Source organism: Mustela erminea, chromosome 21, assembly GCF_009829155.1.
Source record: "Mustela erminea isolate mMusErm1 chromosome 21, mMusErm1.Pri, whole genome shotgun sequence".
In the NCBI taxonomy this organism is placed as follows: Eukaryota; Metazoa; Chordata; class Mammalia; order Carnivora; family Mustelidae; genus Mustela; species Mustela erminea.
Genome location: NC_045634.1, coordinates 9,852,680 through 9,880,225, shown reverse-complemented (window position 1 = coordinate 9,880,225; position 27,546 = coordinate 9,852,680).

Genomic DNA, 27,546 nt, shown 5'->3' with positions numbered 1-27,546 from the left:
GTGGTTTGGTTTCATCTTGTGTGGGCATATAATTTCCTGCTTCTGGGTGATTTTAAAGATCATTTATCCAGCTAACATGTGATGAGTACCTATTAAATGCCAGAAATCCTGTGCATTCAAAGCACAGGATTAAGCAAAAACAGAGTTGGTTCCCCGGGCTCATGGAACTTACATTCAACAGCAGGAGACAGAGGATAAATGAAATAAGTAAATACTACTACTCAGGTGGTGTAAGTTCTGAGAAGGGAGTAAAATGAAGAACTGTGGCAACAGGTAACATGGAGACTATGTTAGATCAAATTGTTGGGGAAATTCTGAGATGACATTCAGGCTGTATGTGACCCCAGAGGACCCCCTCCCCCCACCTGCCATCACCCCTACTGATCTTTTGTCAAGGGGCCCAAGATATTCAACAGTGATTTTGGAGATCTTTTGTTTGTTTATTTTGAATGACTTTATATGTTAGAATAGGTTCAGGTTTATAGAAAAAATTAAGAAAAATAGTACCGAGAGTTTCCACATGCCTCCCACCAGTTTTCATCTGGTGGGAGGTTTATTCGCATCTTACATTAGTATAGTGCATTTGTCACAATTAAAGAACCAATTTTGACAAATTATTATTAACTGAAGTCCATACTGTATTTCTTAGTTTTTAACCTAATCTTCTTTTTTCCAGTCCAAGATCCCATCCGGGATCCCAAATTACATTTTGTTGCCATATCTCCTTTGGGGCTACTAGGTTGTGACAATTTTTCAGATTTCCTGTTTTTGATACCCTTAACAATATTGTAGAATACTGATTATATATTTAGGAGAATGGCCCCCAAATTAGTATTTGCCTGATGATTATCTGATGATTATCTCATGATTAAGCTGAAGTTATGTATTTTTGGGAGGAGACCACAGAGGTAAAGTATAATTCTCATTACATCATATGAACAACGCACAAGCAACAGAGTTATCAGTGTTGATGTAACCTTGATCACCTGACTGAATTAATATCTATCAGGTTTATCCATCATAAAATTGATCTTTTCCCTGCCCTCTTTTCTTGCACTGTTATTTGGAAGGCAGCCTATACTTAAAGAGTAGGGAGTTAGGCTTTGCCTTCTTGAGGATAGAATAGGTACATAATTTATTTGGAATTCTGCATGGGAGATTGTCTCTTCTCCCTCATTTATTTATTTAATCATTTATATAAGCATGAACTCAAGAGTACTTAGTTGATATTTCAATTATAATACATCATTACTATTTATTTTGTTACTTAAATTTTTTCAGCTTTGGCCATTGGGAGATGGTACAGTTGGCTTTTTGTGTCCCTTTGGTATATTCATCATTGTGGATTTTTTTTTTTTTTTCCTTTTGAGAGCTTTCTTACTTTCTGGCACTTTAAAGTACCCCGGGATCATTTTGTAAATATTCTGCTGTGGTCCTAAAATTAGCTATTTCTCTAAAAAGACCTGATTCTTTTATTAGAGGGTAATGGTAGAAACTAAGATCTGGGTGCTATGTGTACTCATTGCTTCTGGGGTGTTGTTGCTTCTAATCCCTCTGGTTTACAGAGCAAGGAAATATATGCATGCATGCTAATGTTCACACACACACACACACACACGCACACACACACCTGTAAATATTCCTATGTGTAACCATCTGTATGTATATTAGACTATATATGAGTTCATGTTGATGTCTCCAACTCTATCCATTATCTAATTATTCATTATCATATAGATCATTCAAGCCTCATGTCCTCACTTATCTGAAAAGTCCAACTTCAATATTGAGAAAACTGGATCCCCTATCCCCATCCATTGCTTAAATTGATCAATTACAGTATATATATAGTGATTCCAGAATTCTTGACTTATGTTCCCATGGGAAACAAGTTTATCAACTAGAGTACAGTGCTTGTATATAGTTGTTTTTGTCTTATTATCATGAGTTTGTTGTCTAAAAGTAGTTCAGTGCCTGTTTTTTGACTTTTGTCATGAATTTTTTTCTTTTGCAAATTTCAGATGGGGAATTCTATTTATAGCTTTATGCTGTTTAGATAGCAAGCAAATTAAAAAGGGTTCTTTGTCATACAATCTTTTTAAGAGGTGTGTGGATGGAAAATAGAACAGTATTTTGTGGATGCAAAATAGAACATGAAAAAGTATTGAAATAAACTATTCTTTGTATGAAAAGAATGATAGGAGAAGGTGGAGGAGGCTAGAGCCAAGAGCCTTGAAATTTTGCTTGTTAAGAACAGTGGATGTAGAAGATGAGCCCTTTGCTTGCTTGCAGTAGATGGAGAATTTTAGAGGAAAAGAAAATGGGACAGTTTTCTTCCTTAATTTGAGCTTATAAAACTGTTCTTTAAAAAAAAAAAGAACACACACACACAAAAAAAACAAACTGTTCTTTAGTGCTTTCTTCTAAAAATTTGGTATTTCATAATTAAAGCATCATTTTATATATGTTTATTGATATGATAAAATAACATACTTTTTAATGTAGATAACCAAGTATCTCAGTACACTTTGTTGAATAGTTTCTCCTTTCCTCACTGATCTGGATTGTTGGCCTCATTCATATTAATTCCTTATTTGTATGGGTCTGGATCTGAGTTCTCTATTCTTCTCAATTAGTCTATTTTTATATCGCTGTGCTGATTCTAAATTGTCTTAAGTATTATAGTTTAATGATAATTTGATATTTCATTACACAAGTTCTTCTGACTTATTTCTCAAAATTGCCAGGCATAATATTTCTGTCATAATTCTCCTTGGCTTATAGCTGGTTAAATTCCATGAAAAACTCTGTTGGGATTGTGAATTACATTGAATTTATACATTATCCTAAATACTATTGAGTCAGTACATCTATGAACTAAGTTGCTGTCTTTTTTTATCTGGCCTGCTATCACAAAAATACCATAGATTGGATAGCTTATAAACAACAAAAATCTCTTATATTTCTTCAAGCTGATATGTCCAAGATCAAGGATTGGTTAGATTTGTTATCTGGTGGGATCCCCTTTCTGGTTTTTATAGAGTCATCTTCTCACTGCATCTTCACATGGTGGAAGGGATAAAGAATCTCTCCAGTATCTCTTTGTAAGTCTATTAAATCTCATCCATTACAGCTCTACCCTCATGACTTAATTACCTCCCAAAAGACTTGAGTTCTCTATCATCGCATGGGGGTTAGGTTTCAACAGATGAACTTGTGGTGGACACAGACATCAGTCAACAGTATTCTGCTGTTGGTCTTCCAAAATTTATGTCCTTCTTGTATGCAAAATTCATTCCTTGCATCCCAACAGCCTCAGAATTCCTAATGCATTAACTTGAAGTCCAAAGTCTCATCCAAATACCATCTAAGTCAGACATGAGCAAGACTCAAGATACTATTCATCTTGAGGCAAATTGCTCTCTAGCTGTAAACCTGTGAAATAAAATAAGATATGTGCTTCCAAAATACAACAGTGGAGCATATTTATTTCCATTCCAAAAGGGAGAACTAGAAAAGAAGAAGGAACTGACAGGTCCTGAGAAAGTCCAAAAACCAGCATGGCACACACCATTCAATCCTAGGGCTCCCTGATAATCTTCTTTGCCTTGGTGTTCTGCATGCCAGGTCCACTAGGGCAGAGGGCTTGCTTTCCAGATATACTTGGACTCAAGTCCTTCTTTCCAGACATGCTGGGCAATGGTCACATCTCCTAGACCCCATGAGGCAACAGTCCAGTCCCTTCTGCTTTGCTAGGCAGTGGTTGGATTCCTGAAGACTCTAGGTAGCCCTCTCCACACAGTTTTTTGCAGCCCTCTCCACACACCTTTGGCCATCCTGTCCCCATAAGCTTTGCGTAGCCAGTCCTTGTGACAGCTTTTTGCCTGGGACCCACCCCATGGATGTTGGTCTTGCTCTTTAAAATCTAGCTGGAGGCAACCACGCCCCCAGAGCCTGAGCTTCCTGTTTATCAGTGGAGATAGCACTGCATGGAAACCTCCAAACCTCCCAAGTTTGCTGCCTGTATCCTCCAGATGGGTGCCACCATGGCCTGTGCTTCACTGAGGCCCGCTGGAGCTACAGCTGGAGCCACTAAGAAGCAAAGCAACAGAGTGTGAGCTTCACAGTCTTTGTAGTAAGATGGTGCTGGACTGTGGGCTTCAAAGTCCTGCAGGAATGAGCTTTCTCCGCCTTTGAAAAACTACTCTGCCCCCAGGCCTTGTACTCTGGAACTGTGCTGTGAGCCCTGATCATCTCTGAATTGCCTTCAGGGTCATTCTTCCATTGTTTTGGAGAATAGCTCTTGCTTTCTGTTCTCATCATTTGGTCTCTTGGCCACACCTTTAGTATTCTTACCAGGTGGATCAGCTGAGAATCTTCTAACTCTTTTGTGTTGTTTCCTTTTTTGTTAACAATTCTGTTTTTAAATCATTTCTCTCTTCTCACATTTTACTATAAACAGTCAGGAAAAGCCAAGCTGTATATACCTTCAACACTTTGCTTAGAAATAGCTTCAGCTAAATATATCGTCTCATTATTTTCAAGTTCTACTTTCCACAAAACACGTAAACATGAATACAATCAAGCCACACTCCTTGCTATATTATAAGAGATGGCCTTTCCTCCACTGTCCAATAACATGTGTCTCATTTCCACCCGAGACTTCATCAGAATGGTGTTGGCCATCCCTATTTCTACCAACATTCTGCTCAAGATTACTTAGGTACTCTCTAGGAAGATAGACTTTCTCCAAAAGCTCTTTTTTCTTTCTGAGCTCTCACCAGAACCACTCTTAACAGCCTGTCAAGGCAATAAAGCCTTTTTTTTTTTTTTTTTTAAGCAAGAATCTCAAAACTCTGCCACCCTTTATCTGTGATCACAGCTTTCACATTTGTAGGTATTTGTTATAGCAGCACCCCTCTTCTGGTGCCACTTCTGTCATAGTCTGTTTGGGCTGCTAAAACAAAGATTTGCTCTACCATAGATTTAGAAACTATGGAAATTTCTTCTCAAGCTTCTGAAGGCTGGGAAGGCCAATATCTTGAGTATCTAGTGAGAGCCCACTTTCTGGTTCATACACACCAGTCTTGATGGAAGGGGTAAAGAACTGTCTGGGGTCTCTTACAAGGGCAACAGTCTTCTCCATGAGGACTTCAACCTCATGATTGAATCACCTCCTCCAAAACCCTCTATTCCAGACACTGTCACCTTGGGGTTTAGGTTATATAATTTTGGGAGGACACAAGCATTTAATCCATAACAGTTGTAGTTATAACACTTTGTACTCATGCTGGAGCACCTAGTCATTTATTCACTCACCAAGAATGTGGGAGTTTGTGGCCAAAGGAAGGCAGAAGGAAAAGGTTATTAAAGGACAAGAAACCAAGGCACAATATTGCTGTGCTGGCATTATATTGGAAAAATAACCTGTATTCAATTTGTAGTCACCAAGAATTCTGACTGGAGCAGCTTTGACAGAATTGGAGAGAGTGAAAGTGAGTCAGTAGCTAAAATCTTAAGGAATAATGGGAAAAATCCAGGAGTGTGTGTATAACTTAAAGAAGGAACGAGTGTGTGGGGTAGAGTCTAATGACTTGAGATTCACTGTTTAGAGGCTTAAAAGGAGGAGTGACAAATAGTTTGGAAGGAATAATGAGGATCATTCAAGCCCTGTGGTTTTCAATAGTGGAGAGGACTTTAATTTTGTTTTCCTTTTTAAACTCAGTGACCAGACTAAGACAGAAAATCTTATTTATAATTTCCTGTGTTGGTGAGTTTATGTGTGTTTTTTTCTATAGTTCACCTTTTCATTGAGATGACAGCTTTTCAGTCCTGGCTTCATAGAGGGTAGAGTTTCAGTGCCCACTTTGCCTTGCCCAAACTCAAGAAGTTTTCCCTTGACACTTTTGACCACTAAAACGTAAGTCCTTTTGTTCCTGAACCTTCTCCTCTCCCTCAGCAGAATGATCAGGCTCCACTTATAGTCTGATTTTCAGTATCTTATTTATTTGGCTTCTGAGATGTCTTTTATTTTCTTTGTGTCCTTATTCATCAAATGTGTATTTGAAGAGACGTTTTCAGTATTTTACAACTTTCACTTCACTTTTGACTAGTTGGTCATAGTGCTAAAAATAGTTTCTTTACACTTGCTCTCTCTCCTTAAAAATGAACAGGCAGAGAAGTTGATCTGAAGACCAACACTTACCATTTAATGTTATAAAACAAATTTGAAACTGTAGCAACACCAATAATCATGGCAACATTTTTGAACTTCTGTAAAAATAGCCTATTTTCAATAATATTTCACCATCCACATATGTTCAAATATCCAATATGATTTAGCCATTTCATTTCTACTTTGTGAAACACATATTGCAAATACTCCAATCATAATCAGTCGTTTATGCAAGTAGTTATTTTCTTAAATAGAACAGTATATAGATGTATACAAAAACATAGCTTCTTAAATATTTGAATAACAGGTAATTTTTTAAATCAAATAGAAGTGATTTTTCCCCTCTCACTATTTTATGATAAGTATCAAATACTATTTGCAAAATTCTCTTTTATGTATCACATATTTCAATAACATCATTTTAGTAAGTTAGACCAAAGGAGTGCCACTGTTCGATGTGGGCAAGGGGAACTCATACCAGATTTTGCACAGGGCTCCTTGGCCCCGCCCCTTCCTGCTCTTTGGAGCACTAACCTTGAAATTTTTTTTCTTTCTTTCTTTCTTTCTTTCTTCCTTTCTTCTAAAGATTTTACTTATTTATTTGACAGAGAGAGATCACAATTAGGCAGAGAAGCAGGCAGAGAGAGAGAGGGGAAAGCAGGCTTCCTGCTGAGCAGAGAGCCCGATGTGGGGCTTGATCCTAAGACCCGGAGATCATGACCTGAGCTGAAGGCAGAGGCTTTAACCCACTGAGCCACCCAGGCACCCACCTTGAAATTTTCTAAGTGCCATGATGAGCCTCCAACTGTCAAGGCAGCTGTACCTTTCAGGCAGGAGGCCAAGAACCCAGCTCCCCCTGGTCGGGCTGTTTTCCAGTCCTTCACCTACCTGTGGGGTGAACTAGATGACTGGAGGAGCCCTAGGACTCAAGCAACACCACCCACGACACTTCCTAAAGAGGAGCCTGGAGAGTCCCTGGATCTTATTGCAACAACCTAATTCCTTTCTTAGCAGATGGTATTAGATGGGGCTGTCAGAAAGGTGCTGACTTAGTGATTTGGGGTGACTAAAATGTTGATAGTGATGGAGACCCTGCAAAAAATATCTGTCCATATACCTTAGAAGGGACTTTGCCCCAAAGGTGTGGTGAAAGTGTCCTTGCTCCTATTCCATCTCTGTGGTCTGTTTCTTGGAGAGTAAATACTAGTGAGCAACTTTATCTTTGTCACTTAAGGAAAGTGATTCCAGTGAGTTTCCTAAGTGTTGAAAAATCTTAGAACTAAGCACAGTAACCTTCCTGTCCATGTCTTCCTAGGAAGTCAAGTTTACAGATACTTCCAGAGGAGCCAAATGGGAAGTAAGTTAAGGCCACAACTTCCAGACCTATCATTGTTATGCAAATGCTGGGAGGTGGGGCCTAGCTTGGGTATCACACTGACTCTTCATGAACAATGAGGCCAAGCCTCAGAAGCCCCTTGTAATCAGGTGTTGGGGCCTATTGTGGCTTGATGAAAAATGGTGGTAAAGCTCCCTATAAATCTGTATGCCTTTTGTTCTCTCCCGTAGTCCAAGTGCCGAAATACGGCAAGAGAGAGGCCATTTTCACTGATTTCTAGTCCATTCGGAAATACTGGAAATTTCCTGAGAAACAGTTGTAGAGAAATTTACAGTTTGGGTTTGCTGATCCTGTAAGTTTAGATGAGAATCAAAATGTATTATTGGTTTATGAGGTTTTTCCCCTTGGGGGGCAGTGGATGGATTATGAAGTAGACTCTGAAAACCAATCAAAATCTGTTCATAATGGAGTATCAATGTCCTGAAAGCAAAGGCATTGGGGGAAAATCTACTCTCACTTAAAATTTTTTATTTGCTCTTCCTGGACTACTCCTGTCTGAGACTGAAAAGCAAATAGAAAAACATAGCAATTTAAGCACAATAGCAGTAGATACAAATCAATTCTTACCCAGTTTTTCTTTATTATGAGTGGGATCTTTGGAGATATTAATTCACCATTCACAACCCCGTATAAATAGAGAATAATGATAGAAACATGCATTTAATTATCTGTTTTCTGTCTGGAGAATAGGGAAGTGTCTGAAATGATATTATTACCAGATTATCCATCCGGTCTCTGAGGAAATGATGGAGAACAGAATACAGGTGACCTGGGGGCTTCTTATTTTATACTCCACAAAATAGGAAAAGGTCTGGAGGAGGATACAAGGAATTCAGGAGGCCAGTCCTCCACATTCTGGAAGACTTAAAGGGTTAGAATTAGATGCACAGCCTTGTCCAGCCCCTCTGCTCACAGTGTTTTGTGTTCCACACTCAAGGTCTGGAAGGGAGTGGCAGCAAGTCTGAGAAGCTGACCAGCTGCCTCAGAGACACTGGGGCTCATTTCTCCTGAAGCCAATGACTGGCATCTTGTTGCTGTGGGAAGAAATCTGAGGGGCAAACTGCAAGAGGAAAAGAGGAGAGGAGGGGAAATAGAGGGAAAGGAAGGGGGGTTGGGAGGGATCTATTTGTTTTCTAATTGGCAGCTAATTAGAATTCTTTGGTTCAAGTCCATGGGCACAATGCTATCACTGGACACGCCGCTCTCACCACAATTTAACAGGTTGAACTAAACATCGAGGACAACAGCAAAAGAGTGGCGACAGCAAAGGCAACATCACGCCAACGGAAGCTCCGCCAATTAACGAAGTCAGTCTCTCCAAGCCACATTCCACATTTTGGGCATTTGAAGCTCTCTCCTGTTTGAATAAGAGCAAACACCCATGCGAATAATAATGTACAGACATTGTATTAGCTTTCTAGGGCTGCTGTAAGCAGAGGGCTATGGAATGAGTGGTTTAAACACAAAAAGGTATGGTCTCACAGTTCTGAAGGCTCGAAATCAGAGATCAAGGTGGGAGAGAATTTGTCCCAGTCCTTGGCTGGCCCTAACTTCTGATGCTTTGCTGGCAATCTTTAGCTCTCCTTGGCTTGCTGATACATCATCCCACTTCTGCCTTTGTCTTCATGTGACATTCTCCCTCCCATGTCTGTCTCTATGTCCAAATTTCCTCTTCTGAAAGGACACAATCATGTGGGATTAGGACCTGCTCTAATGACGTCATCTTAACTTTGTCATCTGCAAAGCCCCTATTTCCAAATAAGGCTACATTCGCAGGTACCTACATATGAATTATTTGGGGGATACGATTGAACACATGACTAGAATGTGTTAATGCATGACTAGAATAAGTAATTTCAGTACAGCCTCTAATTAAAAAGGCAAAGATCAAAACTAAGTGAAAAAAATGTATTTAAATTTAGGAAACTGGATCCTAATGTGGATTCTGTGTCATAATTGTAAGAGGCCGTAGTTATATTGCATCTGACCATCTTATTTGCTGTTACAATATTTGAGATATAATATGTGACTAGTTTTGAGGATGGTACCTACAAAAAGTGCCCCAGGCAGAAAAGTGTTAGTAGATAATATGGAACATAACTGAAACAAACTCTTGCACATAAAGCATCAGAATACATCTTCTAAGGATACATGATGACTTTTTATATTAAACCATTTGTGGGGGGTTTTTTGTTTGTTTTATTCTATTTATTTATTTATTTATTTATTTTTCTTTTATGAAGTCAAGTTTGATTCCGCACCTTCCCTTCGCACCACTCCTTCCTGATCTGGTCTTTAATGGCTTTACACCTGAGGTGTTAAGTCTGAGCCGGAAATGAGCAAATTCCCTATAAAAAGTTTTTGTCAGGAACAAAATAAACATTTCCCATTGAGCATAATTTGGTTAGGAAACAGGTGAGTGTACTTTCAGCGTGATGCAAAATTACAAACAGCTCTCTGATCTTGAAAATTATCCCTTGATTTCACCCATATTTATCACACATTGAATATCTTAGGAAATGAATCACCATCACCTGATTAAAATAATCTCTATATTTTAATTCTCAGAGTTCCTATGGGAATAAAACCCAACTCCTCTGTATGTAAAAAGGAATGGCAGAAGAGATTGAAAGTTTTATAGGAAGAGGAGATAAAAATGGTTTCAGATATCCAATACCCAATATTCTAAAAGAGCCTTGGTTAAGGATTATTGCTGGGAGGTTAGTGGATGGTGGGAATTCAACCTAACACACACACACACACACACACACACACACACATTTTCTTTCTTTCTTTCATTCCTTCTTTCCTTCTTTCTTCCTTCCTTTCTTTCTCGCTTTCTCCCTCCCTTCCTTCCTAAGATTTTATTTATTTGAGAGAGAGTGAGAGAGAGAAAGAGAGAGATCACAAATAGGAGAACCTGATGTGGAACTCGATCCCAGGCCCCTGGGATCATGACCTGACCTGAAGGCAGATGCTTAACAGACTGAGCCACCCAGGTGCCCCCCACACACTGTTTCTGATGTTGCTCCAGCCTTAGCATTCTAAGGTTAGGAAATTAACTCCATGATGGGTTATTCAGAAGGAACTGGCAACCACCGAGAAGCTCTCAGGTATGATGTCAACTCACATATAGGACAGTTATACAGAGAATCTTGCTGCTGAGTGGAGCATAGGCCATCATTATGTCATCACATTTCATTCCTATGACAACATAGACTCACAGAAAGTTAGAAATGGTAGGTGTCCTCTGCTTCCTGGCTAAGGACATAGGTGAAGTGACTTGCCCAAGGTCATCTGTGCTTCCTGGAAGGTTGTGGTCCAGAATCTAGCTCACTGACATCCCACAATGATGCTCTTTGTATTACATCCTAGTTGGCTCAGTAATTTTTCAGTCTGTGTTTGGGAAAATTCCTTCATTTCAGTCCAGTTGTTTCTTTGAATTTATACTGATTTAGTTCTACTGTCTCAAGTATGAGAAGACATTATTCCTCGATTTTTTGAATAGTGTGTGTGTAAGTTTGGGGGCTTGAAGGGACAGAGAGATAGAAGAGAGAGAGAGAGACAGAGAAACAGAGAGAGATCTCAGTAGTGAAGTGCACCGTCCGTCATTTAGAGAAGAGAAGGAATAAGAATCTTCAGAGAGATCATCTGTTTATAATATGTGCTTATATGATCTGACAGTCTCACTTTCCAAAATTGAATTAATAAATCATTCACAGTACTGGCTGGAATAGTTAATATACTTTTTGTGCCCCAGCAGAGAGGAAAATGGCCCTGCATTCCTTAGCTTTATGACACATTAAGCCTAAATAGAATTAATGATTGAACTTTTGAATCATATATACTGTGGAGAGCTCCACTTGAAGGCTGGTGAGCTACAGAAATATACAGGAGACTTCTTATATTATTAAAAAATATCTTTTCATTGGCTCAGAGAACTTCTTGTAGCTGTTGAGGTAGCATTACTTGATGACATAAATTGTGTGTGTGTCTGTGTGTATGAATTTTCCAAGTTTTTATGTATATCAAATCTATTGGAAGAGCATACACATGTTTTATTACTAGCATTTTGTATTATCATACTATCTACTCTGTCTCAAATCTTCCAAAGCCATGCATATTCTGTGGGGAAAGAGAGACAAAGAGATGGACAGGGAGAAATGGAGGGTGCGTGGGAAGGAGAGAGAGACAGAACCCGGAGAGATAGACACACAAAGAATGACTAGGAATATAATTCTTTCCGGCCTTCAATGGGTGATTGAAAGGAAAGAAGAGGAAATCTTTATGTTGAGGCTCAGCTCTTAAATAATTGCTGAGGATGGCAGGAACAGTCAGATATTTTAAACACTTCGGTATTTTAAATAAATCAGATTTTCTCCCTCTTATTGATAGATCAGTTAATTACTGAAATGTTAAGTATATTATACCTAATGCATCAGTTAATTATTGAAATGTTAAGTATATTATACCTAATGCATAGATTAAGTCATAATCTTAATGAAATATCTATTAGGATTTTAAAGTTAGGGCAGAACATGTAAATTTTACTGCAAATACATCAGAACATGTCTTTTGTCTCTTTGACACGTATCCTGCTCCAGAAAATGCCATTTCTGTGATCAAAATGTATTTTCTTCTCTTACAATTCTAGAATAAGAAGGATAGATTAAAAGTTTATTTCATCCATTCTTCTGGTTTTAGAAAAAACCACATCTAAATCATTCCAAGTAGATTTTTAAAGTACCCCTACACATATACATGTTTTATGTTTTCTTCCACGATGCATATTATTGGCAAAGATATTAAGCATCTGCAAAGATATAATGCATGTGAAGTTTTTTAAAAGATAGAATGCTAACTTTCCAATAAAAATAAATGAACTTCTTGTCTGAAACAAGTCTCCATGCTAATATGTACACAACAGAAATGGACATTCAACTAAAATATTGGACTTTTCATAAACATTAAGGATTTATTTTATTCTTATATTTGGATATCCTTGAGTTTGTCAAAATAAAAATATTATTGAAGGAGGAAATAGGTAGGGGAGTAAAATATTTATCATTTATCAAATGATGAGTAATAAACTTAAAAAAATAACACATAAATAGAGAAATAGGAAGGAAGAGGTAGCCTCTGTGGAGACCAAATTTACATTCCTCTTCCTAGTCATATGGGTGATATCATATTATTTACCTTTTTTTATGTGAAAAATTCCTTATACTCTCCTTTGAATGTTAATTTCCAAAATCCAGACATTCAGAGGAGCAGGGCATGAAATATAGGGAAACATTTAAAGCTCCCGAGATAAGTTACTTGAGTAAATAGTCATACAGCCCTGTCCAAGATAGAAGGCTGGCTAACCTAGGAAAATATTGTAATCCCCAGAAACCAGAAACTAGAAGTCCAAAGCATATGTGTTTATTAAAAGTTTTGGCAGTTCAGCAAATGTGACTAGAATCACTGAATATCATTTTAGAGGCACCAAGCTTAACATGAGTGCTAGCCTACTCCTTATGAAGCATTTCTTAGTTATTAACATTCTTCAGATGGAAGAAGGAAGAGGGACTGCAGTTTGGGTTACAAAATCCAAATGAACAAACAAAACACTTTAGTCTTCTTCTTACAACCTAGAGGTACTTTTAATATCTAGATTAATTGTGTTTTATAGCCGGTGGCACATAGGGAATGAACTCAACCTTCAGTCCATCATTGAACTCTTACCCAGGGCTTTAAGTATCTTTGCTGAGTTAATTAATCCCTTAGAGATTTCTCTCCAAATCAGGTTTTTGTCCCTGTTCCTGAAAAGCTGAATTGCTGGTGACATGCAAAGCTTTTGCAATCCTCAATTTGTAACTTGAGAGCAATGATGGATGGCAAATTAACCAATTTAGGAATAATCAAGTAGGACGATGAGAAGGAAAAAAAAGACACAAGATTGTGATATTTGGTTTTTAAGTTTGTTCTACCACCTCAGTCTCAAGATACCAATTGAGTTCAGTATCCTATCTAAGGAGCCCCAAATATTTGTATTACAAATCCTTGCAAAATGCTAGGGTGAGTGAGATGGGTGACGTTAGTTTATGGTCTGGCAGGGAGGGTGATGGGACAAGTTGAGTGCAAGGGTGATGACATGAAGAGCGTGGGAAGAGAGAAAACAGGAAAGGTGTTGTCTTCTAAAAGCTAAAGAGCCCTTCTTTTCACTACATCTGTATCTTTGGGGTAAATACCCAGTAGTGCAATTGCAGGGTCATAGGGAAGCTCTATTTTTAATTTCTTGAGGAATCTCCACACTGTTCTCCAAAGTGGTTGCACCAACTTGCATTCCCACCAACAGTGTAAGAGGGTTCCCCTTTCTCCACATCCCCTCCAATGTACATTGTTTCCTGCCTTGCTAATTTTGGCCATTCTAACTGGTATAAGGTGATATCTCAATGTGGTTTTAATTTGACTTTCCCTGATGGCTAGTGATGATCAACCCCAATGTTTATAGCAGCAATGGCCATGGTCGCCAAACTGTGGAAAGAACCAAGATACCCTTCAACGAAAGAATGGATAAGGAAGATGTCGTCCATATACACTGTGGAGTATTATGCCTCCATCAGAAAGGATGAATACCCAACTTTTGTAGCAACATGGATGGGACTGGAAGAGATTATGCTGAGTGAAATAAGTCAAGCAGAGAGAGTCAATTATCATATGGTTTCACTTATTTGTGGAGCATAACAAATAGCATGGAGGACAAGGGGAGTTAGAGAGGAAAAGGGAGTTGGGGGAAATTGGAAGGGGAGGTGAATCATGAAAGACTATGGACTCTGAAAAACAATCTGAGGGGTTTGAAGGGGTGGGTGGCAGGATGGGGGAACCAGGTAGTGGGTATTAGAAAGGGCACGGATTGCATGGAGCACTGGGTGTGGTGCAAAAATAATGAATACTGTTATGCTGAAAATAAAAAAAAAAAAAAAAAGCTAAAGAGCCTACTCTACACGACTGAATGTATTCCCGAGCACTGTATAACTGGATAGAGTAGGTTACCAATCACATACACAACATCTATTTCTGCTAAAATAAATAATATAAATCTGCAAAAGGAAAGTTAAGCTAGCTGGCAGAATGCTAATGATATGTTTCTAATGATTGAGGAAAATATATAGGGTATGCATTAGCCAGGGCTCCCCAGAGAAGCAGAATCAGTGGGAGAAAAAGAGAGAAAGAGAGAAAGATTGGTTGATTTTAAGGAATTGGCTTATAGGATTGTAGGTTCTGGCAAGTTTGAAATCTTCAGCGCAGGCTGGCATGTTGGAGACACATGGAAGGACTGAAGTTGCAGCTCGAGTTCAAAGGCAGTCTGGGGTCAGAATCCTTCCTTCTTTAGGGAACCACAGTGTTTTCTCTTGAGACCTTCGGTGATTTGGATGAGCTCCACTGACACTATGGAGCCTAATTTGTTTTACTCAAAATGACTCATTTAAATGCTAATCACCATCAATGTATAGACTGGTGTTTATACATTGGGAATTGTGTATCACAATTGTGTGATACACAATTGTGTATCACAATACACAATTGTGCATCACAGTCTTGTGTCTTTTTTTTTCTTCTCATCGTCCTACTTGATTATTCCTAAATTGGTTAATTTGTCATCTATCATTGCTCTCAAGTTACAAATTGAGGATTGCAAAATCTTTGCATGTCACCAGCAATTCAGCTTTTCAGGAACAGGGACAAAAACCTGATTTGAAGAGAAATCTCTAAGGGATTAATTAACTCAGCAAAGATACTTAAAGCCCTGGGTAAGAGTTCAATGATGGACTGAAAGTTGAGTTCGTTCCCTATGTATATGTATTCCCAATGTATAGACTGGTGTTAAACACCTGCAATGTATAGACTGGTGTTTGACCGAACTGGGTACCCTGATCTAGCCAAGCTGAAAGATAACATTAACTATCACAGAGTAATAATATCAAGCTATTACTAAAGAACTTGCTGTAAACTGCTAATCACAGCACCGAGTCAGAATGTTCTGAGTTTGGAGGCAAGAGATCTTGGTATTTGTCCTGAATTTGCCAGGCAAGCACCTGAAGATATTACAGATCTATATATTTTTTTTCCCCTTGGGGTATCAGGTGGATCTTAGTGAAACATAAGATGAGTTAGGGAACCAAGGGAACAGACACCATTGTCTCAGTGTTGACATCGAAATTTCTGTAGGACATAGAGGTGAAGACGCTTGTAAGCAGTGGAATCCATCCATCCATCTGGAGTTCATGAAGCAACTCTCAGTAGAAAAATAATTTTGAGAGTCATTAACATAGAGATGGCAAACAAGGCCATGTGGATGACCAAAAGGGAGGCCCAGAACGCTAAAAGCAGTTAGGGACAAAAAGAAGGGAACAAGAGCACAACATTCCAAGAAGGAACAGTCATGGGAAGAGAATGACATTGAGGTAAAGAGAATGAGGACTGAATACGGTGGTGTTATTGGAGGTCAAGGCAGTGGAGGATGTTAAGATGACGGGAGTGTTCAGTAATGTTAAACATCACAAGGAAGTTATAAAAAGACTAGGTCTGAAAATGTCCTGTTGAATTTGGCACTCAGTTGGTCACTACTATCTTTGCTAGTACAGTTTAAATGATAATTTAAATAATGACTTAGCGCTTGGGCTCTGATCTTGTATGATATTTGGGCTGTGCTTCGCATCTCTTGTCTCTTTCAATACTTGCAATAACCCGTGAAGCAGGTGTTATTATCGCTGTCCCTATTTTATAAACATATAAGCTCAAATTTAGAGGAATTAAGTATCTTTCCCAAAGGCACACAACTAAAGATTGAAATACGGGCCTGTAATTCATTTCTATTTGAATCCAAAGTCTGTTCTCTTCATTCTACTACCTCTTCTGTTTAGTGGAGCCAAGGAGGACAAGCCAGTTCACAGGGTCTATGGAATGAATGAGAACTGGGAAAAGCAGGGGAAGCGATTACAGATCATTATTTTGGGGACGGTAGCTAGAAGGGAGATGCTTGTTTGAGAGCTATTCTTTCCTTTTCTTTTTTTGAGAACTATTTTAATATGAGAGACTCCTGTGTGTTTGTTCACTGTAAGGAAGGAGTCAACAGGCAGGAGATGAGAGATACAGAAGATAAAAAGCAATCAAAGGAGCAAAGTCTCTGGTGAGTCACAGGGGTGTGAGCCCCAGTGGATCTCCTAGAGAGACAAAATGGCAGGTGACAAGTGACAAGTGGGATAGACACATGGGCAGAAATAGAAATCCCTAAATGTGGAGTGTGGGCTTGGGGAATGGCTAGAATGAGTTGAGACCAATGAATGTCTTAGCTTGCTCTCCAGGAGGTCAAAGAGAGACTACAGCACACTGATCAGGAACTCCTACTCTTGCTGTTATTTATTTATTTATCTCATGACAACACAATTTATCAGTATTTTGATTGTCTCTTTTTGCATTGGTCCTTCTCCCCATCACAACAAAATCTCTTTGAGGGTACCTCTGTATCTTTCTCACAGCTGTAGTCCCTACACTTACTATAGTGCCTCTTGGCAATAGCAGGTCCTGAGCAATATGTATTGATGAAAAAACTGAATGCTGCTACTATTCAGTAGCTGTATGAGCTTGGACAGAAACATAATATGCCAAGTAAATATTAATTATTATTTTGTTGAAAGTGGGAGGGCTAAGGCTTAGGGACTGTTGTTCTAAAAAGAAAAAAAAAAATGGAGTTTAAAATTTTAGAAAGAGCTCTTCCAAAGCATAATAGAATCCAAACTGAGGTCTTCCTCTCTTCTTGGACTGACAGATTGGTGTCCCCATGTTGTTTGACAGTGAAGACAAAGGGCAACATAGAAGTAGATCTTTTTTTTTTTTTTTATTTGACAGACAGAGATCACAAGTAGGCAGAGAGGCAGGCAGAGAGAGAGAGGAGGAAGCAGGCTCCCCGCTGAGCAGAGAGCCCGATGCGGGACTCGATCCCAGGACCCTGAGATCATGACCTGAGCCGAAGGCAGCGGCTTAACCCACTGAGCCACCCAGGCACCCAGAAGTAGATCTTAAGAATAGAAACATTTGGTGCCAAGGAAAGGGATTAGAAGGGAATTCAAATCATTATATTTCCTTTAAGACAAGGGCCCTCCTCTGAACTGGCCAGCTGCAATAGAAAAGTCACGGTCAATAGCATATCTCCATTACATCCTGGCTTGACGCAGCTTAATGTCAATTCAGCAATATGTCCCATTAATCAAATTTAAGGCAATAAGACTAGAATCTTGGAGTTGTAACCTGAGTCACTTGTCCTCAGATAAATAGGAATGTGTTCTTCTACAAATGGCTTTGAGGCACTCTGAGATTTCATTGATCTAATCACACACACACACACAAAACAATGGCCTATACCTTACTCAATGGGGCCATGTTGGCATGTTTTTCCCTCTCCTTCCTTTAGGTTTTCCCCCGGATAATAAGGATCCACAGGCTCTGGATTGAGACAAACAAGCATACTACTACTATCACTTCTTCAAGTTTGCTACCTGTCTACTTTCTGTGGCTCAGCAAGTACTAAAGGTTCTCCATTGGCTGAACATAGGGTTAGAGGCGAAAGATTCAACCATGATTCAGAATCTGGTAGATTCTGTCAGACTGGACATCTCAAGGGTCTTTATATGGAAACAAAGCCATATGGTACTAACCACTAAACCACAAATAGTGCTCAGAGGCACCCTGAAGTCACCGGGAATTGTTTACTAACATTTAAACTAGACTCTTTAGATCTAGCGAAAGTAATGACACCTTGCATAATGTAATTATTTCAACTGATGATTTCTTTGTGTAGAGAAGATATCTAGTCTTCCTTCATCCTTGACTAGCACAGAAACATCAAAGCTGTCATCATTCTATTTGTCAAGATTAGTTATTTTTTATTCCTCTTTAGTTATTAATAATGCATAAGCACAGAGATCTTTGGGCTCCTTCTAGATGGTTTATTTCTTTATTCTTCTTGTTTCCTCAGCATGAAAATTTATCAAAGCTACCTCTCTAATCTATTGTTCTTTGCCTTGAATGCTCTTTGTCAGATGATTATCTCTGAGGTTTTAAGCCTTTAAAAACACCCTTAATCTCCCTTTATCGTCTTGCACTGTATCTGGCTAGAGGCTCTCCTAATATCCCTCTCCCTTTTGTTTATAGCCAGGGCTGAGTGCACAGATAAAAGGTAGATGGGACCCTGGGACCTTTTCCCCAGCAGCCCCTGGGAAACACACATTGGGCATCCACCGGCTTCTCAAAGACAGTTTTAGAGGAATGATCTTCCATTTCTAACCTCTCAGTGGCAAAATCCGATTTTCTGTCCCCACGCCCCTCTCTCTATTTCCTAATGAGGAAAGACATGTCCAATTTCCACCCATGTCAGCTGATACCCCCCCACACCCCTCAGCAGCTGGCATCCAAGTCTGGTACAGGAGAGGGACGTGCTGTGCTCCCTCATCACCGCGGGTTCCTTCTAAGATTCCCACCAAGGAGCCGAGACTGATGCAAAAATCGAACCAAAAGTTTGCCCCCGTATTTCTGTGTTATATGCTAAGTTTGCTAGTTAGTGCTCAGTTTTTTGTTTCCATACACATCATTTTAAAGTTCATACCAAAATCTTAGCCATTTCGATCTGTTCTTTGTTGTGCTTTATTCTTTTTATCTTGAATTTACTCACATACCTTTGAACACACCCCAACCAGTGCTTCTTAAAATTGGCGCACCGCGGAATCCCTGAGGGAACCTAAATCATTTTGCACTGCCTGGTTCCCCATCCTAGACCAATTAAAGTGGAATCTCTGGATGAAGCTCAGACATCAGTATTGTCTATAAAATCTCCCCCGATGATTATAATATGCTGCTCAGTTTTGAAAACCACTGTTAACCCAACCGTTACCTCGCTGCTGTGTATTTCTGCCTGACTTGCCATCAGGCGGTGTTTGCAAAAAGCCCTTCTGCTTCCTCTGAAGTTCAGCTTGGGTCTTTGAGATGTTTTTGCTAACGGTTGGTGCTGACAGTCTGATTATCTGAGTTAATGTGCCCTCACGACGAATTCTCCCAGGGATCACACCACACCATCACCATCCTGTAGTACTCACTTGCAGGAACTCAGGGATGGGGCTAAGTAGCTTAATAACTACTAATTTTATTAAGGAAGGTGAATTGCTTAGCGAGGTGCAGGAAACAAAAGAGCGCAGAGACATTTCACCTACCCAAAGATAGGAATGTGGAAGGGTAATATTCCCTTGAGATCATCCATCATGGCATTGAGTAGCCTAACTCCTTCTGCATGTTCAGGATAAAGCTTCTCTTTTCAGTTAATGATTGTGCTCGAACCCCACACGGCCATGCACAGGCAGTGTGGGGTACCACGTCTGCCTCTTGCATCTGGACAGTGCTTGTTGACAGGATGCTTACCTGTGGCTACCGTCATGCCGTAGAACCAGATGGCTTCAGGACGCCGCCCTCCCTACGCAAATGATATTCACCCAGAGCCTAGCTTGGAATATAAATTAAAGCATCACTTCACAATAAACTATACATGTTTGGTGATCAATACAGAACTCTAATTTTCTCAAGTTAATGCCTTTTAATGACAGGTTCCCAATGCTGGCTGTAGACAGTTACATGCAAGATTATAAATCATGGTGATGTCTTAGCTCTGAATTATTAATCTTTGCTCCCCCCCTGCATTACATAATTGATAATGACTGTATTGACAGTTCCAAGAGGGCTCTGGAGATGGATCTGTTCGGTGGAAGGAAAAGCATTACCACTGTGGAGTGCAGCAGGTGGAGTCAAGATAACGCACTGTGTATTCTAATGAGTAGATTTTGTAACCTTTACTCGTATCCTTGAGTTTTCCAGGCTTTTCCTTCTCCTCAAAAGCTCAGTTGTGGTAAGAAAGTGACCGTCTCAATATGTTAACTTCTTATCACAGGTATTTGTTACCTGTGTACCTTTCAGTCATTTTTGAAGACTTTTCCTGATGGAAAAATGCATTTCATCTCCCATTAGGGTCCCAGGATCCCAGAGAGAGCCACATGACAGAGAACTGTAGTGTATTCTTCCCTGCAGATCTGCATTCTTTATGGAGTTGCCCTGTTTGGTAGCACATGAAAGGCAGAAGAAAGGGTAAATAAGACAATTTGGGACAGAGGAGATACCCAGAGGCCCACCACGTTGACTATATTTTAAAAATGCATGTCTCCCTTGGAATGGGGATTTTATTCATGTACAAAGGAACTTTTTCCCCCTATGAGTCTGGCTGGCTTCCTCTGACAAAGAGGATAAATGCAAATTATTTTACAGTTTTACTTAGAATGGAAACGTGGTCTAGAGGGAGCAATCCACTTGCATGGGCCTGCCCTGTGAAGTACACCCACGGTAAACTCTTCTCTGTACTGTTGGGCCATTCCCTAAGTGGTAACCAGCTTTTTATATTTTCTCTGTAAACACAAGCAAGTTGCTAATATCTCAGCTGACCATTTTTGTATACAGCTTTTCTTTTCATCTTATACCCAGAGGTGGGGGCCTCTGGGCCCACACCACACCGAAGAGGGCACCGGGTCTAGGAAGAAGCACGTCATTGAATCCGGGTCACTTTGACTTTCACTAAGCCCTGAAGGAAATTCCCTCATCATAACTGACCTCACGGTCCTTTCCTCGTCCTCCCTTCCCTGTAACTCAAAGGAGCAAATGATGGGTAATTTCTTCAAAGTGATTCTAACCATTACCCCAGGAGTCCGTCTGACACTTGGATATTGTAAAATCATTTTCCTGTTGACTTCCTCCTTTGTCATTCGCCTACATGCCCTCCTCATTAGGCCACACACATCTTGATGTAGTCCTGTCAAAGCCACGGGCAGAAATGAGGAGGCCTTACACTTTGTTTTTGGATGGTGTTCAGAAAGTTACATTATGTTACTGAGTTTCCTTCCTGCCTCTGGGCAGTAGTGATGATGGTACACACCCCGACTTTTTGGTCTTACATGAAAGTTCTTCAATAGGTGTAAACTGTAACGTAAATCTATTGTGTCATTAATACTGCAGAAGGTAACGTTATCCCAGATTGATGAGTAGGAAGTATCCTTGGATTTTCTTAGCAATGTTCATTAAACCTTGAACAGTAAACCTTACATTCCTTCGTTTCGTCATTATCTAGCTCGTTCGAAGTATTTCCTATTTACTACATAGTGGGTAACTAGCTGGGCACTTCCTCATTCTCTAATGGTCAATATGCACCAGCCCAAATGGCATTCTATCATCATCTGTTGTCTTACCCTTAAATTATTTCATGAGTGTTTGAATTGTTTTCTCAACGACAGGCACCTGCCTACATTGCCTAGAAAAGTGCAGTGTGATGGTGTCTGTCCTTGATAAATAACAGTAGAGCTAGTTAAGTCCCATATATTACCTTCATTTCATGTAGGGGTGAAAATAAGTTTTATTATGTATTTTTCTGCCTAAGCCTCGGAGACAGAATAGATGTGCTGATGTGTAAGAATTAACTACATCCCAGATGAGAGTGGTTTGGACATGTCTCATTGGTACAATTAGTATCTGCTAAAAAATGCATGTTTTGTAATTTCTGACAAAGAAAATAAAATGTGTTTTAGTCTGAATTCCTGGTCTGAGATCTAGGAAAGAAGGTGTGTTGCATTTTTAGACATAATTTCCTATTTCAACTAATCTACGTTTGTGCCCCCCAAGGGTTTTTTTTCCTATTTAAATAAATATTAAGGAATTAATATTCTTCATTTCAATGAATATATCAATCTTCTAAATGTTCATGCACGTCATATATTGGAATAGATTTAAGCTATGGTGAGATCACTGCTCAATCATTTCCAGTTGCATAATCAACTTATGGAAAGAAGATTGACTTGAGGTTACTTGGGGGGAAATATTCCTTCATTTTATAGATGAATTGGAACACTTAGGCTGACCACATAATGGCAAAAGCTAATTTGCCTCCAACTATTAGGAAAGGACTTGGTTCCCTATCTTTAGAATGTCCTTGTTTTATATATATTATGGGATACTTGACTTTTCTCTAATATATTGCTTTTCTTTCTAAATATATTTTGGCTAATAATATGTGCCTCAATTTGATGGATATTTTGGTTTTCCCACTCTTCTGCATTTCTCTTAAAATGAAGAGCTCTTTCGGATTTCCCTTCAAAATAACACTGAATTTAGATGTTAGTTTTAAAAAATGAGTTGAAGGATTGCCATCTAACTTTGTAGCGATAAATCTTGACTTTTTACTACTTTCTGATACTTGTCTTGCTCCATTGCTAGGGTGCGCTCTTTACTGATCTTTAGGAAACCTCCTGGTACTCATGACCAGGCCATCCCCATGCTGCTAGTCTAACTGACCTGTATGCCGTTTTGAATGATTAGGTATTTCCTTCATTGCTAAGATTTCTGTCATTCCTCTTCCACCCTCCTCCTCCTCCTCCTTCTTTTTTTTTTTAAGATTTTATTTATTTATTTGAGAGAGAGAGAGAGACAGTGAGAGAGAGCACAAGAGGGGACAAATTGAGAGGGAGAAGCAGACTCCCCATGGAGCAGGGAGCCTGATGCGGGACTCGATCCCAGGACTCTGGGATCATGACCTGAGCTGAAGGTAGTCCCCTAACCAACTGAGCCACCCAGGCGCCCTTCCTTCCTGCTTCTTGTCCCTCCTCCTTCCTTCTCTCCCTTGCTCCCCTCCCTTCTTTCCTCCCTTTTCTCCTTCTTTCCAGCGTTAAGATCAGTATCTCTTATTGTACTGCTTATCCAGTTGCCTTTATTCCGCAACCACGAAGTGAATATCTTCAGCTCATGAATACGCACTGTGTTCATCTTCACCTCCACTGTTCTCCTCATGAGGAGAAGCCTATTAATTGGGACTTTTCAGTTGACTAAGGGAGCAATCTGAATAGCCCTAGCTATTTTTAGATTGACATGGGGACAACTGTAGTTTTAGTTTCTCTGGCAGGGACGTGGTTCAAGAGCTACCAGCAATGTATCTATCTATTTTATATCCAGTCAAAAGTTGATTAAAAATGTCCTGAATACCACCTCAAAGTTGTTTGCCAAAAGGACTACTGATTTTCTAGAGAGGTGATCTGGAAAAGGGACACCAAAATGGCAAAGGATAGAGAAGAGATTTAGTTCGGTAAGGGTTGAGTTATACTTAAGTGTCTTAGTCCGTCTGGGCTGTAATAACAAAAACCATAGATGGGGTGACTTATAAATGACAAACATTTATTACACACAGGTCTGTAGGCTGAGAAGTCCAAGGTGAAGGTGCAGGCAGATTTGGTGTCTTGTCATAGCTTCCTGGTTCAGAGGACCATCTTTTTGCAATGGGTTCCATGTTGAAAGAGACAAGGAAGCTCTCTGGGGTCTCCTCTGTAACAGGATTAATCCCATTCATAAATGCTCCGCTCTCTTAACAGAGTCACCTCCCAGGGGTCTCACCTCCAAATATCATCACACTGAAGATTGGCTTTCAATATATGAATGGGGGGGGCACATTCAGCCCATAACACTGGGTTATTTATATAATTGTTAAATACATTTGCTGGTTTCTCTTTCTTCCTCTCCTTCTCCCCTCACTCCCTCATCTTTCATTCATTGGATTATTTTCTATGTTCTCCCTTTAAAGCTGCAAAGATTATGACTACAGGGTTATTAGTATCTGATAACGCTCTCTTTCTGATTTAATCTGTTTTCATCAGCCAATATTTATTGAATAACTATCCTCAATTTGTAAAAATTAGTTATTAATTGGGCAACAATTAGGTGCTAAGTGTCACAAGAAAAAAATATACTCTTCATTTCAAAACCTTTTTTCTCAAGCAGTAGTATATGTTCGTCATGGGTTTGTTATGTAGTATATGAAAAATATAAGTGAGATCTTAATGAATAAGATGTGGAACCTGCACTCAAGGATGTATTTGCAAAGCTAAAGCATTTACACAAAAGATTATTGGCCTCTTAAGTGATCAGTGACCCTGATCACTGAAAAAATATTGTAGAATTTTTGTCAATGAAATATAGCTGCAGAATTTAATAATCAAGTAGTACTACAAGACTAATTACAGAATAACAACATTCCTCTGATTACCTTCTACATTTGCGATATTCTTCCAGAAACTTTTTCCCCACTTCTCCTCATCTGCTTTCCTATTATGGTTACTTGACAATGTTGGTTCAAATTGTGTTCATTTCTGAATACAAAAATATTCTTTTTAGTAAACTCTGTGCCCAACATGGGGCTTGAACTCATGACCCTGAGATCAAGAGTGACAGGCTCTACTGCCTGAGCTCATCAGGTATCCCAACTAATATTCAAATGTTATCTTAGTGTAGCTGGTGGATGCATTTTTCCTTGATTACATTTCCTTTTTGTATTTCTCCACAGAATCATAATTCCTCTATTATGGGCTCAGTTGTTCCCCCTCAAATTTATTTATTGAAACCCCAAACCCTAGCACATCAGAATGTAACTGTATTTGGAGATGAGGTCTTTAACGGGGTGACTGAGTTAAGATGGGGCCATTATCATCAGGGAAATTCAAATCAAAACCACAATGAGATACCACCTCATACCAGTCAGAATGGCTAAAATTAACAAGTCAGGATATGACAGATGCTGGAGAGGATGTGGAGAAAGGGGAACCCTCCTACACTGTTGGTGGGAATGCAAGCTGGTGCAGCCACTCTGGAAAACAGCATGGGGGTTCCTCAAAAAGTTGAAAATAGAACTACCCTACCACCCAGCAATCGCACTACTGGGTATTTATCCTAAAGATACAAACGTAGTGATCCAAAGAGGCATGTGCACCTGAATGTTTATATTAGTGATGTTCACAATAGGCAAACTATGGAAAGAACCTAGATGTCCATCAACAGATGAATGGATAAAGAAGTGCTATATATACACAATGGAATACTATGCAGCCATCAAAAGAAATGAAATCTTACCATTTGCAATGACGTGGATGGAACTAGAGGGTATTATGCTGAGCAAAAACAGTCCGTCAGAGAAAAACAATTATCATATGATCTCCCTGATATGAGGAATTTGAGAGGCAGGGTGAAGGGTTTGGGGGGTAGGGAAGGAGAAAATGAAACAAGATGGGATCAGGAGGGAGACAAACCATAAGAGACTCTCAATCTCACAAAACAAACTAAGGGTTGCTGGGGGGGAGGGGGTATGGACATGGGGAGGGTATGTGCTGTGGTGAGTGCTATAAAATGTGTAAGCCTAATAATTCACAGACCTGTACCCCTGGAGCTAGTAATACATTATATGTTAATAATAATAATTAATAAAATAATAAAATAATAAAATAAATAAATATACTGTTTTCAAGATTTACAAAATGAGGTCATTAGGATAGCCCTCTAGTCTAATATGACCAGTGTCTTTATCAGATGAGAGAGAGACATTGGGGTACACTTGTGCAAAGGACAACCATGTGGAGAAACAGCGAGATGGTGGCCATCTGCCAGCCGAGGACAGAGGCCTCAGGAGGAACCAACCCTGATGACAGTTTGACGCTAGACTTCTCACTTGTAAAACTGTAAGAAACTAGTTCTGTTGTTCTAACCACCCAATCTTGGTGAAATAAATGGTCACCCAAACAAACAAATACCACCTCTCTGAACACTAAAACATTTCAGATATTGTGACAGTTCTGTTATTGTTCAGGAAACCTCTGTCAGAGAACTCTCTCCCCTGCTGTGTGTTGGACTGATGCACAACCCTTGCCCTGGGACTTGCCTTCACCCTGGTCTTTGCTAGATCCCCAATTTACTGAAATCAGGATCTTGCTTTTTCTTCACTTACTCTTTTGCTTTTGGCAACACACATTTATCAGGAGCTTCTTGAAAAGAGTAGGAAGGAAGATCTTTTTTTTCAAACTCGTGGATATGAAAATGTTTTATTTTGCTGTCACGTTTAATCGACAGTTTGGCAGCATTTCTAATTATAGTTTGAAAACCACTTACACTCAGAATTTTGGAGAAATTGTTCTATCATCTTCCACATTTGAATGTTTTTGCTGAGAAGTCCAATGCCTTTATGTTTCTTGATCCTTTCTGTGTTATCTGATTTATTTCTTTCCTGGAAGTTCTTTCTCTTTGCTTTCTGGATTTGCATGTTGATGTGCCTTGGGTAATTCATCATTCAGTATTAGGGGATCTTCGCAAGCCGTTTGGACCTAAAAATATATTGTCATATTTTAGAAAATTGTCTTGAATCATCGTACCCTGGATAGAGTTTTTAAGGACCAGTAGGCTTCACAGGAGGAATGGTGGGAGCCCAGCTGTTTCCTTAAGGGACCACCAAAGGTCATATTTTTAAGTCTTTTTTGAACACTGCTGAACTTTTCCATGGAAGACTACTCCAAACCTCTGCCTTGGAATATCGGCCAGTTAGAAGTCATTCTGGCAGTAGAGTGTCAGGTCTGAGGACGTCATCAGACAGTTTCCCCGAGTCCTCCCTTTTCCTCACCTTTCATCCTTTGCAGGATGTGCCCACATCTGGGCATCTCTGATTCAGTTTTTCCAAAAAAAAATGAACCACCAGTTTTTAGGAAGGGACTGAGTCTTTAAACACTTCCCACAAAAATTCTCAGATAGGCTTTCAGTTTTTAGTCCCAGGTGTCACCTTAGCCCTCTCTAATAGCTAGAATCTCAGTGTCTGAGCCTTTCAGAGCTCCTGCACCATCATGCATTTGTTGACCTCTCTTTACCCCTGGGTAGCTCCCTCCTTTTCTCTTTGTGTTGTGGACTTATCTTTACTCTTATTTGAACGGGATTACTGGAAGCAGCAGAGAAAAATCTCTCATGCATTCAGTCCTCCATGTTTAACGCAAGTTCTCACTTTCTATTTGAAAAGTAAAATCCTATAAAATCTTAAAAAAAAAAAGGTGGGGGA